The 15898-nt window shown below is 34.9% G+C and overlaps 1 non-coding gene across 1 annotated transcript; it reads right to left on the minus strand.

Annotated features, from left to right (window-relative positions):
* Window positions 1-5076: 5076 nt before the first annotated feature.
* On the minus strand, window positions 5077-5183 carry LOC121211971 (small nucleolar RNA R71). The gene has a single exon (XR_005907185.1). It is a non-coding gene; the product is annotated as a small nucleolar RNA R71 (small nucleolar RNA).
* Window positions 5184-15898: the final 10715 nt, after the last annotated feature.

Raw genomic sequence — 15898 nt, forward strand, 5'->3', positions numbered from 1 at the left:
ACTTCGGTGATAGTTCATACTCATCAAGTAATTCACATAATTACATATTATTCAACAATAACCACAAAGCATAATATTTCATGATAATAATCAGCATCATATCATATAAACAACATTAAATTGCTTAAAATGACAATTATGTTATCACATTTACACATGAACTTACCTCGTATGCGAAAATGGCTACTTTTACCATTTCGTCCACAACTTGGTATTTGCCCCATTTTAGCCCGAATTTCAGTTTTCCTTGCTCTATCATTTAAAATATAGTCTAATTAGGACTCACATTATTCAAATTGACCCAAAATCATATTTTGGAAAAATTACAATTTTGCCCCTAAACTTTTGCATATTTACACTTTTTCCCCAAAGCTCGTAAATTAAAATTCAGCCTATTTTCTTATGTTTTATGACATGCTGATCATTTTTCCCTTCTATGGCAACATCAAATTCTCACTCTAACATGTACTTATGACTATTAGGTAGTTTTACCGATTAAGCCCTTTTGCTAGTTTTCGCTTAAAACCGAGTAGCACAAGTTGTCTAACATAATTTAAAACCTCATATTCTATCATAAAACACCAAAATACACAAATTTCACCTATGGGTATTTTTCCAAATATGAACCCTAGGTTGAATAATTGCTAGCATAAGCTTAATCGAGCTACTGGGACTCCAAAAACGTAAAAATCATTAAAAACGAGGCTAGAACGGACTTACAATCGAGCTTGGAAGCTTGAAAAACCCTAGCCATGGTTTCTCCTTGCAATATTCGGCCATGGGGTTGAAGATGAGCAAAATTGGCTTTTAATTTTGTATTTTAATTCATTTTACCCCTAAATGACCAAAATGCCCTTACTACTAAACTTTCCAAAAATTCCATCCATGTCCAATTTTTGTCCATAGACTTAGAAATTGGTAAAATTCTATTTAAGACCTCCTAATTAATATTTCAAAACAATTTCATACTAGAAACTTCTAGAATGCAAGTTTTGCAATTTATTCGATTTAGTCCCTAATTTCAATTTAAGCACTTTATGCATAAAATTTCTTGACAAAATTTTCACACAATCATGCAATCATATCATAGACCTCAAAATAATCATAAAATAATTATTTCTATCTCGGATTTTGTGGTCACGAAACTACTATTCTGACTAGGCCCAAAATCAGGATATTACAATAAATCTAATATCGAAATATTTTTTTATGATTATTATGAGGTTTAGAATATGAAAATATGCATGTGTTAAAATTTAATGAAGAAATTCTATGAGTAAAGTGTCCAATTGGAAAATAAGGACAAAATTGAATAAATTACAAAACTTGGTTTCTAGAAGAAATTTGTATGAATTTGCTTTGGAAAATTAATTAGAAGCCTTAAAGAATAATTTGCCCAATTTCTAAGTTTTTGGACAAAAATGGGCATGTATGGAAAAATTTAGAAGTTTAGTTAGGAAGGGCATTTTAGTCATTTGGAAATAAATGAAATAAAAAGGGAAAATGAATGCAAAATTCACTCATCTTCTTCCTATAGCTGCCAAAATTTCAAAGGTTCCATAAGCTAGGGTTTTCAACATTTTCAAGCTCAATAGTAAGTGCTCCCTAGCCCCGTTTTTAATGTTCTTCGTATTTTTTAAATCTCGGTAGCTTACTTTCTTCATTTGTACATATATTTCATGCTAGGGTTCATGTTTAGAGAACTACCCATGAATGAGATACTTGTATTTCAATATTTTATGGCGGAATATAAGAGTTTAAAGGATGGTAAACAACTTTTACAAAGTGGTTTTTCATGGAAATGGCTTAAAGGACTAGATTGTAAAAGTTGTAAAAAGTAGGTAAAAATGTGAAATAAAGGAAAATGCGGGCTGCTATAAGAATGAAAAATATTTGGCTAGGCTTGGGTAACCAGGAAATTTCATGCATTTCATTATACGAGCCTAGAGACTAAATCGTAAATAATATGAAAGGTTAGGGGCAAAACGGTCATTTTGTCTGGGGGTGAACTTTAGCCTCGAAATGAATAATGTTAGATATTGATAATTTATTTTTATTGTTATAGACCCCGAGGAACAAATTCTGGTGGTCGATCAAGGAAAACGAAGGGTTTTAGAGTAACCGAAATACGAAACCGACACAAATACCAAGTAAGTTCGAATAACTTAAAATAAACCCATAAAATGCCTAAATGCATGTTTTATGAATGTATGATAATTGTATATAGTGATGGCATGAAAATCCATGAAATGTGTTAATAATAATAACGACAAGATGATAAATGTCCCACTTGAAGTTAAAAGGGATATTCGATGGATAAACCATGGCTTACGTGACTTGAGATCCTACATGTGTTGTAGAAACGGGTTTAGCCCAGACAAGTAATCCATTGATCTCGAATATAGAAAGGATCTAGCCTAGACGGGTGTTCCTTGAGTGATCGAGCCTCCCGAAGAATATGTGTGCATTAAGGATTTAGCCCGGATGGGTAATCTGATTAGGGTCTGAATTTAGCCTAGACTGGTAATTCAGATCTGAGCTCACTAAGGGTGTTTGTCGCTACAAGGGATTTAGCCTGGATTGATAATCCTGACATCACTCCATGAGTTTATATTACAGGGGATTTAGCCTGGACTTGTAATCCAGCTGTAAGATGTGAGGTTCGCTGGAGTGCGTATTTGAGAAGATCACTCTTATGACTTGATGGTAAATGGATAATCCATCGGGATTTCTGAGGTACTCAATGGGATTATCATGAGATATACAAATGAAAATGTTAGATGATAAGCTAATCTAAGATAAATTACATGATGAATTGTTATGGGACTAACTTGATGCTTGAGTGTATGTAATAGGAGGCTATTCTATATTTATTGGATTGGTTGCCTAACATGGTTGTATGCTAATTAATCGGTAAGTTTACTTTCCAATTATTCGGGCTTACTAAGCATGTAAATGCTTACCCCTCTCTTTTCCCTGTCTTACAGAGCTCGAGGACTCGTAGAGATTGGAAGACAGTTGGAAGACATGGCTCATTTTGTTGTAGGTTATTGATAAACCGTAATATATACATATATTTTACCCCATGCTTAATGCATTTTATGGATGATTTTCCCTTAGAATTGGTGAATTCGATGCTCCTAATGCTTTAATTTCATGTTTTATACTTAGGAGAGCATAAGAGAGTGAAAGGAATGAGAAACGGGCCAAAAATGGAGAAAATGGTCCAAAATACGAAATCAACACGGCCTGGACTTCCTCACACGGGCAAACCACATGGCTGTGTCAATTTTGCAGATTCGAAGCATGATTCACACGGAAGTGCATGTCCGTGTCGAGCCCAAGTTGAGTCCAATTCGAAAAAGGCTAATTTTGAGGGTTTTTAGGCATTCTAAAGCCTATAAATACGCCTTAAAGGGAGAGAAAATGAGGGGCATAAAGAGGAAGGAAGGAATTACTCGAAGGAAGCCGATTGATCCATCTCAGAAGCTAGAGTCACCATCAAGACTGAAGATCTCCCCTCAATTTCCCTTCAGGAGTTTTGGGTTTTCTTTATGATTCGTATTCGTTGTTCTTCTGAGATGTTTTCCTTTTTAGTTATGAACTAAATCCCTTAAATACCTAAGGGGAATGAAACCTAAGACGAATCTTGTTATTATTTTCTAAATTGTATGATAAATATTTAACTTGTTCTTAATTATGTGTTCTTATTCTTGTTTTGATATCCCAGGATACTGATTCAAGATAGGCTCTTATTCAAAGGAGGAATAGACCCTGTCTAAGAGTACATTTGTCATAATTAAGCGGAGTTGTTTGCGCGCCTAGACATAGGGTGACAAGATTTTGCCAAAATAGGGTGAAACTTAATGATCCATAGATTGAGTTAATGCAACCCTAGGATGTTAATTAAAGAAAAGTCTCAATTATTCAATCTAGGGATTAGATGTTATTAGTCTTGAATAGGGATAATAACATAACTTAAGGATCTCCACAGAATAAGTTAAATGAATAAACCGTCCGATTCGGAGCTAGAATAACAAGTACAGTTTAGGTGGGTTTTTCCTTAGGTATTGTCTTAATTCAATCGTTTTCCAAAATTAATCGCCGAATTCCATTCTCTGTGAATTCTTAGATTAGTTAATTAGTTAGTTAAAACAAAACCCCTTTATTCTTTGGCTAGATAATAAAAAGACAATCATTACTAGTACTTTTAGTTCCTTTGGGTTCGACAATCTGATCTTGCTAAAACTATACTACTGTTCGATAGGTACACTTGCCCGCATCGTGATAATAGTTAGTTTCAAGAACGATTAATTATAAATATTTAAAACTTACCTATCACAAAAATCACGATCAAGTTTTTGGCGCAGTTGCCGGGGAACTAAGATATTAGGAACGCTCAATTTTTATTACTTTAGCCATTTATTTTTCTTGCAATTTAATTTAATTTTTTTTATTATTTATTAATTTACTTTTTATTCTCTTGGCAGGTTTTTATAGTTTATGACTAGAAGAAACCCGTCAAGACCACTACTTTATGATGAAGAAATCAATCGCACTGTTCACAGAAACCAAAGAGAAATAAGGCGAAGCTTAAGATATACAGAGAACGAGCAAGAGGACGATACTTAACCCCCAACCGAAGAGATGGCTGAAAACCAAGACAATCAGTTACCTCCTGTAATTGTCGTTAATCAAAATCCTGCTCCACATCCTATGTATGGTTATGCTAAACCTTCTTTAACAGGAACTGAGTCAAGCATAGTTAGACCTGCTGTAGCTGCAAATACTTTTGAACTAAAACCTAACACTATTCAAATGATACAGTAATATGTTTAGTTTGATGGTTTGCAGGATGAGGATCCCAACGCTCACTTAGCAAACTTTTTGGAACTATGCAATACATTTAAAATTAATGGTGTTTCTGATGATGCCATTCGTCTTCGGTTATTCCTTTTTTCATTGAGGAAAAAAGCTAAACAGTGGTTGAACTCATTACCACAAGGGTCAATCACTACATGGGAATAAATGACCGAAAAATTTCTATTAAAATATTTCCTGCCGGCTAAAACGACCAAATTACGTAATGATATCTCTTCGTTTGTGCAGATGGACTTAGAAACTCTTTACAATGCATGGGAGAGATACAAGGACTTACTGAAAAGGTGCCCTCACCATGGGTTACCGCTTTGGCTTTAGGTTCAAACGTTCGATAATGACTTGAATCCTTCGACTCGAAAAATGGTTGACGCAGCTGCTGGCGGAACCATCAATAATAAAACACTTGAAGATGCTTATGAGTTTATAGAAGAGAAGTCACTGAATAACTATCAGTGGCAAGTCATGAGGACAAAACCAATGAAAACAGTCGGTGTTTATAACGTCGATTCGGTCACCATGCTCTCTAATCAGGTAGAACTCTTGAATAAGAAAATTGATGGTTTTCTTAGTTCTTCACAGGTTCACCCAGTAATTCAGTGCGAAGCAAGTGGAAGGGGATCAAGCAATTCAGAATACCAACCTTATGGCCACAACATGGATAACGAGCAGTTAAATTACAAGGGTAATAATTCTCAATCTCAAAACAATCCATATAGTAACACTTACAATGAAGGTTGGAGAAACCACCCAAATTTCTCATGGGGAGGCCAAGGAAATCAAAGGCCACCTCCAGGCTACCAACAACCACCCTACCAACAGGAAAAGAAGCCGAACCTTGAAGAGATGCTCTCAAAGTTTATATCGGTGTCAGAAACTCATTTCCAGAACACCGAGACAACACTTAAAAATCAACAAGCATTAATCAGAGGGCTCGAAACTTAGATAGGCCAGCTTTCCAAACTAATCTCCGAGCGACCACAAGGTAGCTTGCCAAGTAATACTGAACCCAACCCAAGGGAACAACTCAACACTATTAATGTTCAAGATGAAGAAGGATTAGTTGAGCCTTAGCCAGAACCAAGGCAAGAAACTATGGTAAACAGAGGCCAAGGTGAGGTAGGTCATAATAAAAATAAATCAGTGAATTTCGAATATAAACCTTGTGTGCCATACCCCAACGTGATAAGGAAAGACCGCTCAGATGGACAATTTGGTAAATTTCTTAAACTCTTAAAAAAATTATACATTAACTTACTGTTTATTGAAGCTCTATCACAGATGCCAAACGTAATGAAATTTTTAAAGGAGCTTTTAGCAAATAAGCGAAAGTTGGACGAGGCGTCGCATGTAGAGCTAAACGTAGTTTGCTCAGGTATTCTGCAAAATAGGCTACCGAACAAATTAAAAGATCCAGGGAGTTTTACAATTCCTTGCTTAATTGGTAGTTTAGATGTTAATAATGCATTAGCTGATTTAGGGGCTAGTATTAACGTCATGCCCTACAAAATGTTCAAACAATTAGGTCTTGGGAAACCCAAACAGACTAGGATGAGCATTCAATTAGCAGATAAAACTATAAGATTTCCTAAGGGTATTATTGATGATGTGCTAGTTAAAATCGATAAATTTATATTTCCCGTGGACGTCATTGTTCTAGACATAGAAGAGGATAGCAACACTCCTTTAATTCTAGGAAGGCCTTTTTTAGCAACTGCTGAAACGATCATTGATGTTGGCACAAGTGAATTCACACTCTGTGTGGGAGACGAAACAATCACCCTTCAAGCTCGCAATTTTGGCAACACATCGAAAATTGAAGGTGATATTTTAACCCGTTCTACTAAAACTGACAATATGGTGTGACCTAATTTGCAGGAAATGAGTCTGAAGGAAGTACATGAGCCATTCTCAAGCAATGGTAGAGGACCTATTCATGAAGAATGAAGGCTACAAATCAAGGAGCTAGATGAATGGCGGACGCATAAACCAAGAACACGTGATAAACCAGAACTACGCCAGAACAAGCTCAACACCTTCCCACATCAACTTAAGGTTGGAGATAAAGTCTTATTAGATGCAGCAGATCCTCACACTGTCACTACCACACTGAATGAAAAAATCCCTCTTATGGTACTTGGCATTTTCCCATTCGGTACAGTCGAGGTGAGTCATCCTAAGTTCGGCACTTTTAAGGTAAACAACACCCGTCTGAAACCTTATTTTGATGAGAATGATAGCAGAAATGAGGAGTATAAACTCCTCGAACCACCGTGACTATTCAATGGAGAGGTAAGTCGAGCTTAGACTATAAATAAGCGCTTCTCGGGAGGCAACTTGAGTACTAACGGTTTTAAATTATTTAAATTTCAATTTTTAATCATCTAGGTCACTAACAGAGTCTTTGAAGCATAGGTTCCCAACTCCACACGGCCGATCACACGACTGTGCTTAAGGCCGTGTGACCAACACGGACAAAAACACGGCCGTGCGAAAACAGGGTAAAAGTTATCTTTCCCAACACGGGATGCGATAAGTGGCCACGAGCGTGCGACCTGACAGTGGTCAAATCTTCCAAATGAACACAAGCGTGCGACACACCCGTGTCTAGCACCCGTGGACAACACTGCAAAATAACACGGGCGTGCCCGAAGGCCGTGTGACGACATCTCACTTCGTGATAAACACAGGTGGGACACGATCCACACGAGCGTGTGAACTGGCCGTGCCACTTGAAAAATTAGATTATCTAACTTCTTTTATTTTTCTTTCATTAATTTTTGAAGATTCTTTCATTTTTAAACACGGCTTATCTTTATGATTACTACCAAATTATTCCCCCAATTCTCCTGTTGTTCTTCAGAATCGTGTTTGTCCTCCAGCTTTATTTCCAACAACTCGCTCTCGCTAATCTAGGAATTTCATCCATTTTTAACTCAGGAAGTTTCACTTCTCTCCCTATCTTATTTTTATATTCTTATATCTATCTTTGTACATTAATGGCAATGTACATCTTAAGTGTGGGGGGATATTCATTTCATTATCAGAAAAATCCCTGAATGACTGCCTTGTTCTCTTGAAAAGATCTCATATCATATTTAGGATAAATTTTGATTGATTTATGATTTTATTGATATATCTTGAATTAAAACATAGGCATTTATGCATTGATTGTTTAAACTTTAAGACATTAGAGAATCAAGCATGATAAGTTGATTTTTAAGAATTTAAAATCTATGGTTGTTTCCCCAAAGTTTAGGTATTACTTTGAGTTGGAATTCACAAGTTTTAAACATCAAAAAGCCATAATTTTTGTGAGATTTTTTAGCCTTTTGAGCATCTATTAATTCTTTCATGCTCACTTTTATTATTGCTTTGAGTGCGTCAGTATTGAACTGTTATTCTAGAACTTGCTTGATTATGCATGTCAAGACCACACCATTTGATTTGATATGTCAAAATGAGAAAGGCACTTAGGATTAACCCACTCATGCCATGAAAAGCCTACCTCCACGATTAACCCTTAGTAAACCCCATTGAGCTAATAAGCCATTTCTTGTATTACCCTTAATATTAACCCTTAACCCATTATTGTTGAAATCCCCTAAATTAATTTGATCCCCATTTTTGTCGAGATTTGAATTGAAATAGTTTCTTAACTATGTTTTATTCTATTTTGTAATTTAACTTGTTCTTAAAAAAAATGTATACATATTAGTAGTAGTAATCTTTTGTTTTCGAGCTTAAGTATTTAATTCCATATTCTGAGAAGAAGCTCTGCTGTACGCAAGTGATATTAAATCTTTTTCTAGTTAACTGATTTTTCAATTCAATCTCGATTCTAACTTTTGGTTTTAGCCTGTGACCACACGTCTTAACCAAGCCTCGTTCCAACCCTCAAAAGACCTTTTGATTAATGTATCATCTCAATTTATAGTGGTGGAGATTTGATTTTCATGCAAGCCTATGGTAATAAATTTTCATTATTGACTATTGAGTGCTTCAATTATTGTCCTTAAACACCTCGAGTGATTTGAGTGACTCTTTAGTGAGGATGTGAAACTCTGTGATATTCTAAATCAAAGGTAATTACTTAGATGAGGGGAGACACCTATGTTTGCATGATTAAATACTCAACTTGGAATGTTTGAAACTTTTATGTTCTTTTAGTTGAATTCTCAATGTATGATTACCTATGGATTATTTTGAGATATTTTTTATAGAGATTATAAGTTGAGAAAGATTTAACTTGATTATGAGTTGAGGATTTTGCTTGAGGACAAGCAAATGCTTAAGTGTGGGGGTATTTGATAAACCGTAATATATACATATTTTTACCCCATGCTTAATGCATTTTATGGATGATTTTCCCTTAGAATTAGTGAATTTGATGCTCCTAATGCTTTAATTTCATGTTTTATACTTAGGAGAGCATAGGAGAGGGAAAGGAACGAGAAACAGGCCAAAAACGGAGAAAATGGGCCAAAGTACGAAATCAACATGGCCTGGACTTCTTCACACAGGCAGACCACATGACCGTGTTAATTTGGTAGATTCGAAGCACGATTCACAAGGGCATGTCCCTACCGAGCCCAAGTTGAGTCCAATTCAGAAAAGGCTAATTTTGAGGGTTTTTAAGCAGTCTAAAGCCTATGAATACGCCTTAAAGGAAGAGAAAATTGGGGGCACGGAGAGGAAGGAAGGAATTACTCGAAGGAAGCCGATTGATCCATCTCAGAAGCCGGAGTCACCATCAAGACTGAAAATCTCCCCTCAATTTCCCTTCAGGATTTTTTTGGTTTTCTTTATGTTTTGTATTCATTATTCTTCTAAGTTGTTTTCCTTTTTAGTTATGAACTAAATCCCCTAAAAACCTAAGGGGAATGAAACCTAAGACGAATCTTGTTATTATTTTTTAAATTGTATGATAAATATTTAACTTGTTCTTAATTGTGTGTTCTTAATTCTTGTTTTGATATCCCAGGATAATGATTCAAGATAAGCTCTTATTCAGGGGAGGAATAGACCCTGTCTAAGAGTACATTTGTCATAATTAAGCGGAGTTGTTTGCGCGCCTAGACATAGGGTGACAAGATTTTGTCAAATTAGGGTGAAACCTAATAAGGGGATCCATAGATCGAGTTAATGCAACCCTAGGATGTTAACTAGAGAAAAGTCTCAATTATTCAATCTAGGGATTAGACGTTATTAATCTTGAATAGGGATAATAACATAAATTAAGGATCTCCATATAACAAATTAAATGAATAAATCGTCTGATTCGGAGCTAGAATAACAAGTAATCACTTATTCGGAGCTAGAATAACAAGTTTAGGTGGATTTTTCCTTAAGTATTGTCTTAATTCAATCGTTTCCCAAAAGTAATCCCCCAATTCCATTCTCTGTGAATTCTTATATTAGTTAATTAGTTAGTTAAAACAAAACCCCTTATTCTTAGGCTAGATAATAAAAAGATAGTCATTACTTGTACTTTTAGTTCCTTTGGGTTCGACAATCCGGTCTTGCTAAAACTATACTACTGTTCGATAGGTACACTTTCCTGTATCGTGATAATAGTTAGTTTCAAGAATGATTAATTAAAATATTTAAAACTTACACGTCATGAAAATCGCGATCGGTTATGACCTACCAACTACGCATGTTTATGCTAAAAAAATGTTGTTGTGATGATTGAATGTGGGATTTCATAAATAGGCATTTTTAATGTGGCCAAAGCATTTGGAGATAGTAGGCCATAATTGGCAATGAATTATAATAATGAGCCAATTCTAAATGTGTTTCAATGGGATGGAAATCCTCAATACCAAAAAGAGGATAATTGAGCATGTACTTAACCGAGGAGATGACGTTAACATGGAATAGATTCATTGATGATAGTCCTTGAGTATTTTTTGGTTGTGTTAAATGCAATTGGGGTTCTTATATGTGAGAAAATGATGATGGTGACCATTGGCTTGAAATTATAGCCTAAAAAGGGTCTACACAGGTAGACACACGGGCATGAGTCTAGGCCGTGTGTGACACACAGTTAGCTCCATGGACGTGTGGTACGACCGTGTGTCCCCTGCACCTAAAATTTTAAGTTAGAATGCATGGTAGTAAACACACGGGTAGAGACACGACCGTGTGTCTCAACCATGTGGAGGACACGGCCTAGCCCTACGGGCCATGTGCCCTTAAATACATGCTGATGTCATAAACATAATGTCTAAGTTTTTGGACACGGGTGATCACACGGGCGTGTCTAGGCGTGTCTAGGCGTGTGTAAGACATGGGCCAGGGATACGGGCGTGTGCTTGGCTGTGGAAAGACCCTGTAAGTTTGAAATAGAAAATAAATTCAATTAATTCCACACGGGTTAGGGACACTGGTGTGTCCCAAAGCACACGGGCGTGTGCATTGTCTCCACGAGCGTGTGAGACTTAACCTAGAAAATTTTTCTCTAAAATTTTATTAGGTTCTCAGTTTAGTCTCAGATTATTTTCGATGTATGTTTTGGGTCTCGTAGGCGCATAATAGGGACACTAAGATGTTGTTTGATTGGTTTTAATTTGGAATGAAATTTTATAACACGTATTTTCTGAAAATGTCTGAGTATGTATCTGGTAACGCCTCGTACCTGGTTTCGGTCTTGAGTACAGGTAAGGGGTGTTACATGGATGATATTCATTAAGACTATTGTTGAAAGACGATATGACATTAAAAGATGATTTGATGGTAGAAAGAGAGTAACACCATAGCTAAAAGACATTATGGCATCAAAGATAGTCCGACGAGATGTTAAACATGTGATAGTTTGATGTAACTTTAAAGACAGGGTAATCCACTGGGACAATAAACATGGGGATTTTGGGAACCAAATGGTAAGGAAGGGAACTCATGAGCTCAGATGGTCACTTAGCAATAGTGATTGAGTTTTTTAGGCCATGGTGGCTTAAAACAGAAGGTTGTGCTATGCTTAAGAGAAAGGTAACACGATCAAGGTGGATTATAAGGAAGTAATCCAACCATGAATTAAATTAATCAGGATTTGGTCCACTAGAGTGGCGTAAAACTTGGTTAGTCATACCAGCAGAATGAAGGCGAATAAGTCAGATAAGTTTAAGATGAGGACATAGTCCACCAGAACTGAATAGATTGAGAATAATCACCAAAAGCCTTTAGAAGGATAGGTTGGAATGTCATATTAACACAAAAAAATGGTGGAAAGAAGAAAACCCCAATGGGGGTAGGTGGGATGAAAAAATAAGTAAAGAAAGGGGTAGAATCTGTCGAGATGGTGAGAAAATTGGGGGAATTGTCAAAGATGTTCAGAGGCTGGTAGAATGATTAGAAGGAAATCACTCATCGATTTTTCCATAAGTAGATATGAGAGAAATCAGGGTTGATTCCACTTTAGTGGTCTAAGAGAAATGATCCAAATGGCGACAATTCACAATGGCATCATGAACAATCAACCAATCTGTTCCCAGGATAATGTCAAATTCATTAAATGGCAATAATATCAAATTAGTAGAAAAGTCGTAGTCCTGAATTTTCAGTGGACACTGTTTGCATACCAAATCAACTAGAACACTCTAACCTAATGGATTCATTACTTTAGCGACATATTAGGTTGACTTAACTTGTAAATTCTTTTAATTTATTAACGTAGTGCATATATATGAATGTGTCGATCCATGGTCAACTAATGCATACATAGTAACATCAAAGATAGAAAAGGTACCAAAAATAACATCAGGAGCTAAGGCCTCCTTGCGTGATCAAATTGTATAAGCTCTGGCAGGAGATTGAGCTTTAGATAGAACTGATGAATCCTTCGTCCCACTTTTACTAACTCCCACAGCACCACAGCCCATTTTTAGTCAAATCAAATCTGTGGTTTTGGGACCAAAAATTCGAAGTCAAAATATTTATAATTCTAATGTTTTCAACATGATTGAATGATTGTGTGAAAATTTCGTTCAGAAATTTTATCGTTTAAATGGTCAATTTGATAAAAAGGACTAAATCGCATAAAGCGTAAAACTTTAGTTCTAATAGCTAGAGGTGTTTAATAGTTATAGAACCTTAAATTTAAGGTCCTTATGTTGTAAATAGACTATTATATTGGTGAGTGGACACTTATGGACATAAAACATGTGAATTTTAATGTTTTAAATCAAGGTTAATTTAGTAATTTATGAAATAAAGTTAATTAAATAAAAAAATTAAAGCTTCATTACCATCTTCTTCAGCCGAATATTGAAGAATAATAAAACCATTTTGTTCATTTTTAGGTTTTGGTCACTTTGGAGCTTAATTGGTAAGTGATTTTGACTCGGTTTTTAATGATTTTTACGTATTTGAGATCGTTGCATCTAGTACTAACTAGCCCAGGGACTATTTTGTAAAACCATTAAAGATTTTGAAAGTTTTCAATTGATGAATATGGATGATTTTTTATGTTTGATGATATATTATGAATATTTATTATGAAATATACAAGTTTTGTTAAGTGATTTTTAGTAAAAATGCAAAATAAGGATTAAATTATGAAATGTGTAAAGTTTCTGGTTAAATTGTGTAATAAATGAAAAATATGGGCTGTTAGGGGCATTATGGTAATTCGGCTAGCATAGGATCATTATGAATTTTACTAATTTGAGATTTTATGAAATAAGGACTAAATTGTGAAAAATGTGAAATATTAGGGGCAAAAGTGTAAAGTGTTTTAAAGTGTGTTTTGGACTAAATTGAATAGAGAGATGGTTAATAAGTTAATTTTGATTATATTTAGATCAAGATAAGAGAAATACAAATTTGGATTAGGGAAAAGATAAAGTTATCGACTAATCAACTCGATTTGCCATTTTAATATCCGAGGTAAGTTCGTTGTTATAACTTCATTTCAAATGTATTTTATGTGCTTGGATATAGCATGAATTGTGATTATGTGATTACAGACAAGTTCAGAAATGATTCGACAAAGATTCGACAGCTGGAATCCCGGTTGAACCTTAGGAATGGTTTAGGATGCTAGTGACATGTCATTAGGGATATCTTGAGTTGGTTTTGGGCCATGATTTAGCACTTTGTGTGCAAGATAAACTAATTTGGCTTCGGGCCATGCATATCGACTGATTTGTCTTCGTGTCATAATATCAGAATTTTGGATAAGTTACCTTAATTTTTCTTCAGGCCATGGTATAGGTACTTATCATGTGAGATCTTTGAGTATCTGACTTCTATTTCAAATGGTTCAATGGGTAAATGAAATATGTGGTTGAGTATGAGGTTGGTACAAGATGGTACAAGTACGTATGGTAATGAATTGAGTTTTGAAACTATTGAATAGATAAGTCTTTGGTAAGTTATGTGAATGATCATTTGATATTTTTGAGATTTAATAGAATTGTTGTATATCATTTTCTATTATTTGAATGATTAATGAATGGAGATAGTTGCTTACTGTTAACATAGATCTTACTAAGCTATATTACTTACTTTGTTGCTTTTTCATGTTTTATAGTGATTTCAAAGCTAGCTCGAACTCAAGGATCGTCGAAGATTACATCACACTATCCACTATCACTTTGGTACTTTTGAAACTATGTTTTGAGTCATATGGCATGTATAGGGACTTTGAGTCATTTCGGTTATGTTTTGGTAATGATATTGGCCATATGATTTGGCATTATAAATGTTTATGTTTTGGCATGTATATATAACCATGCGTGATGGCTTATTTTTGTTTTGTTTGGTATGTTTGAATAATGTACATATAAGAATAGTTATGTCTTGCGAATTGAGTTAGTTGATGGTTATGTGATGATTGATGATATTAGGTACTATGAATGGTAAATTGATGATTTGTGGACATAGGTATGTTTGTGAAATTAGGCCAAATAATGCATATTTTTTAATGGTCATTTTTGTGATTTGAGAAGTCAAAGATTGGTATGAATTTAGTTGGCTATATGTGGTATTTATGTTTTGTATGGATTGGTGTTGGAAATGGTATTAATCATGCTTGGTTTGGAATTTAATTATATGTCTATTGATGCTATGTTTGGTGCCATTTGGGTTGCGTAGGTATATTCATATTTTGGTGGCAAATTAGCTTGGTAAATAGCCTATTTTTGTCCATACAGGCAGAGACACGGGCGTGTGTCTCAGCCGTATGTGACACACGGTCAAGTGCACAGCCGTGTGTCCCAAGATTGCCCAGAGTTATATGAGAAAGATAAATTTTAGAATGCAAGATTGAGTAATACGACTGCGAGAGGGAGACCATCGATAAATACGGGAATGTGTCCAGTGGTAGAGGTGTGACTAGGGATTCGACTGTGAGATCCAAAGCTTGAGCACCAGCCAGAGCTTATGTTATTCGCGCTCGTGAAGAAGCATCGTCGCCTGATGTTATCACCGGTACATTTTCTCTTTACGACACTAATGTTATTTCTTTAATTGATCCTGGATCGACACATTCGTATCACTACAGCAAAACTGACTTTTAGCGGCATTTTTTTAGGCCTTTAAGCGCCGCTAAAACTGTTTCCGGCGATTTTACAAGTACCGCAAAAAATGCCGCTATAGATAACACCGCTAAAGTTTGCAGCGTTTATTTAAAAAAACGCCACTAAAGATTATGACCTTTAGCGACGCTTTTCCCACAAACGCCGCTAAATGTCATGAAATTCAAAAAAAAAAGAAAATTATAAATTATTATAAAGGTCATGAAAAATATAAAAAATTTAAAATTCATTAACAAAATATTGAGAAGAATAATATCCAAGATATAAATATAAAAATTTTCTATTAAAATTCATTATCAAATTAAATTTTCTATTAAAATTTTAAATTTAAAACTAAATAAAAAAAATTAATGAATTTAAATTTAGAATTTAAAATAATAAATTAATAACACAATTAAAATCCAAAAGTTAGAACTCAAGTTATCTTAAATATTAAAATAAAAATAAAAATTTAGAATCAAAACTAAAATAAATAATAAAAA

The sequence above is a fragment of the Gossypium hirsutum genome, chromosome A12 (genome assembly GCF_007990345.1).
Source record: "Gossypium hirsutum isolate 1008001.06 chromosome A12, Gossypium_hirsutum_v2.1, whole genome shotgun sequence".
NCBI classification, from domain to species: domain Eukaryota; kingdom Viridiplantae; phylum Streptophyta; class Magnoliopsida; order Malvales; family Malvaceae; genus Gossypium; species Gossypium hirsutum.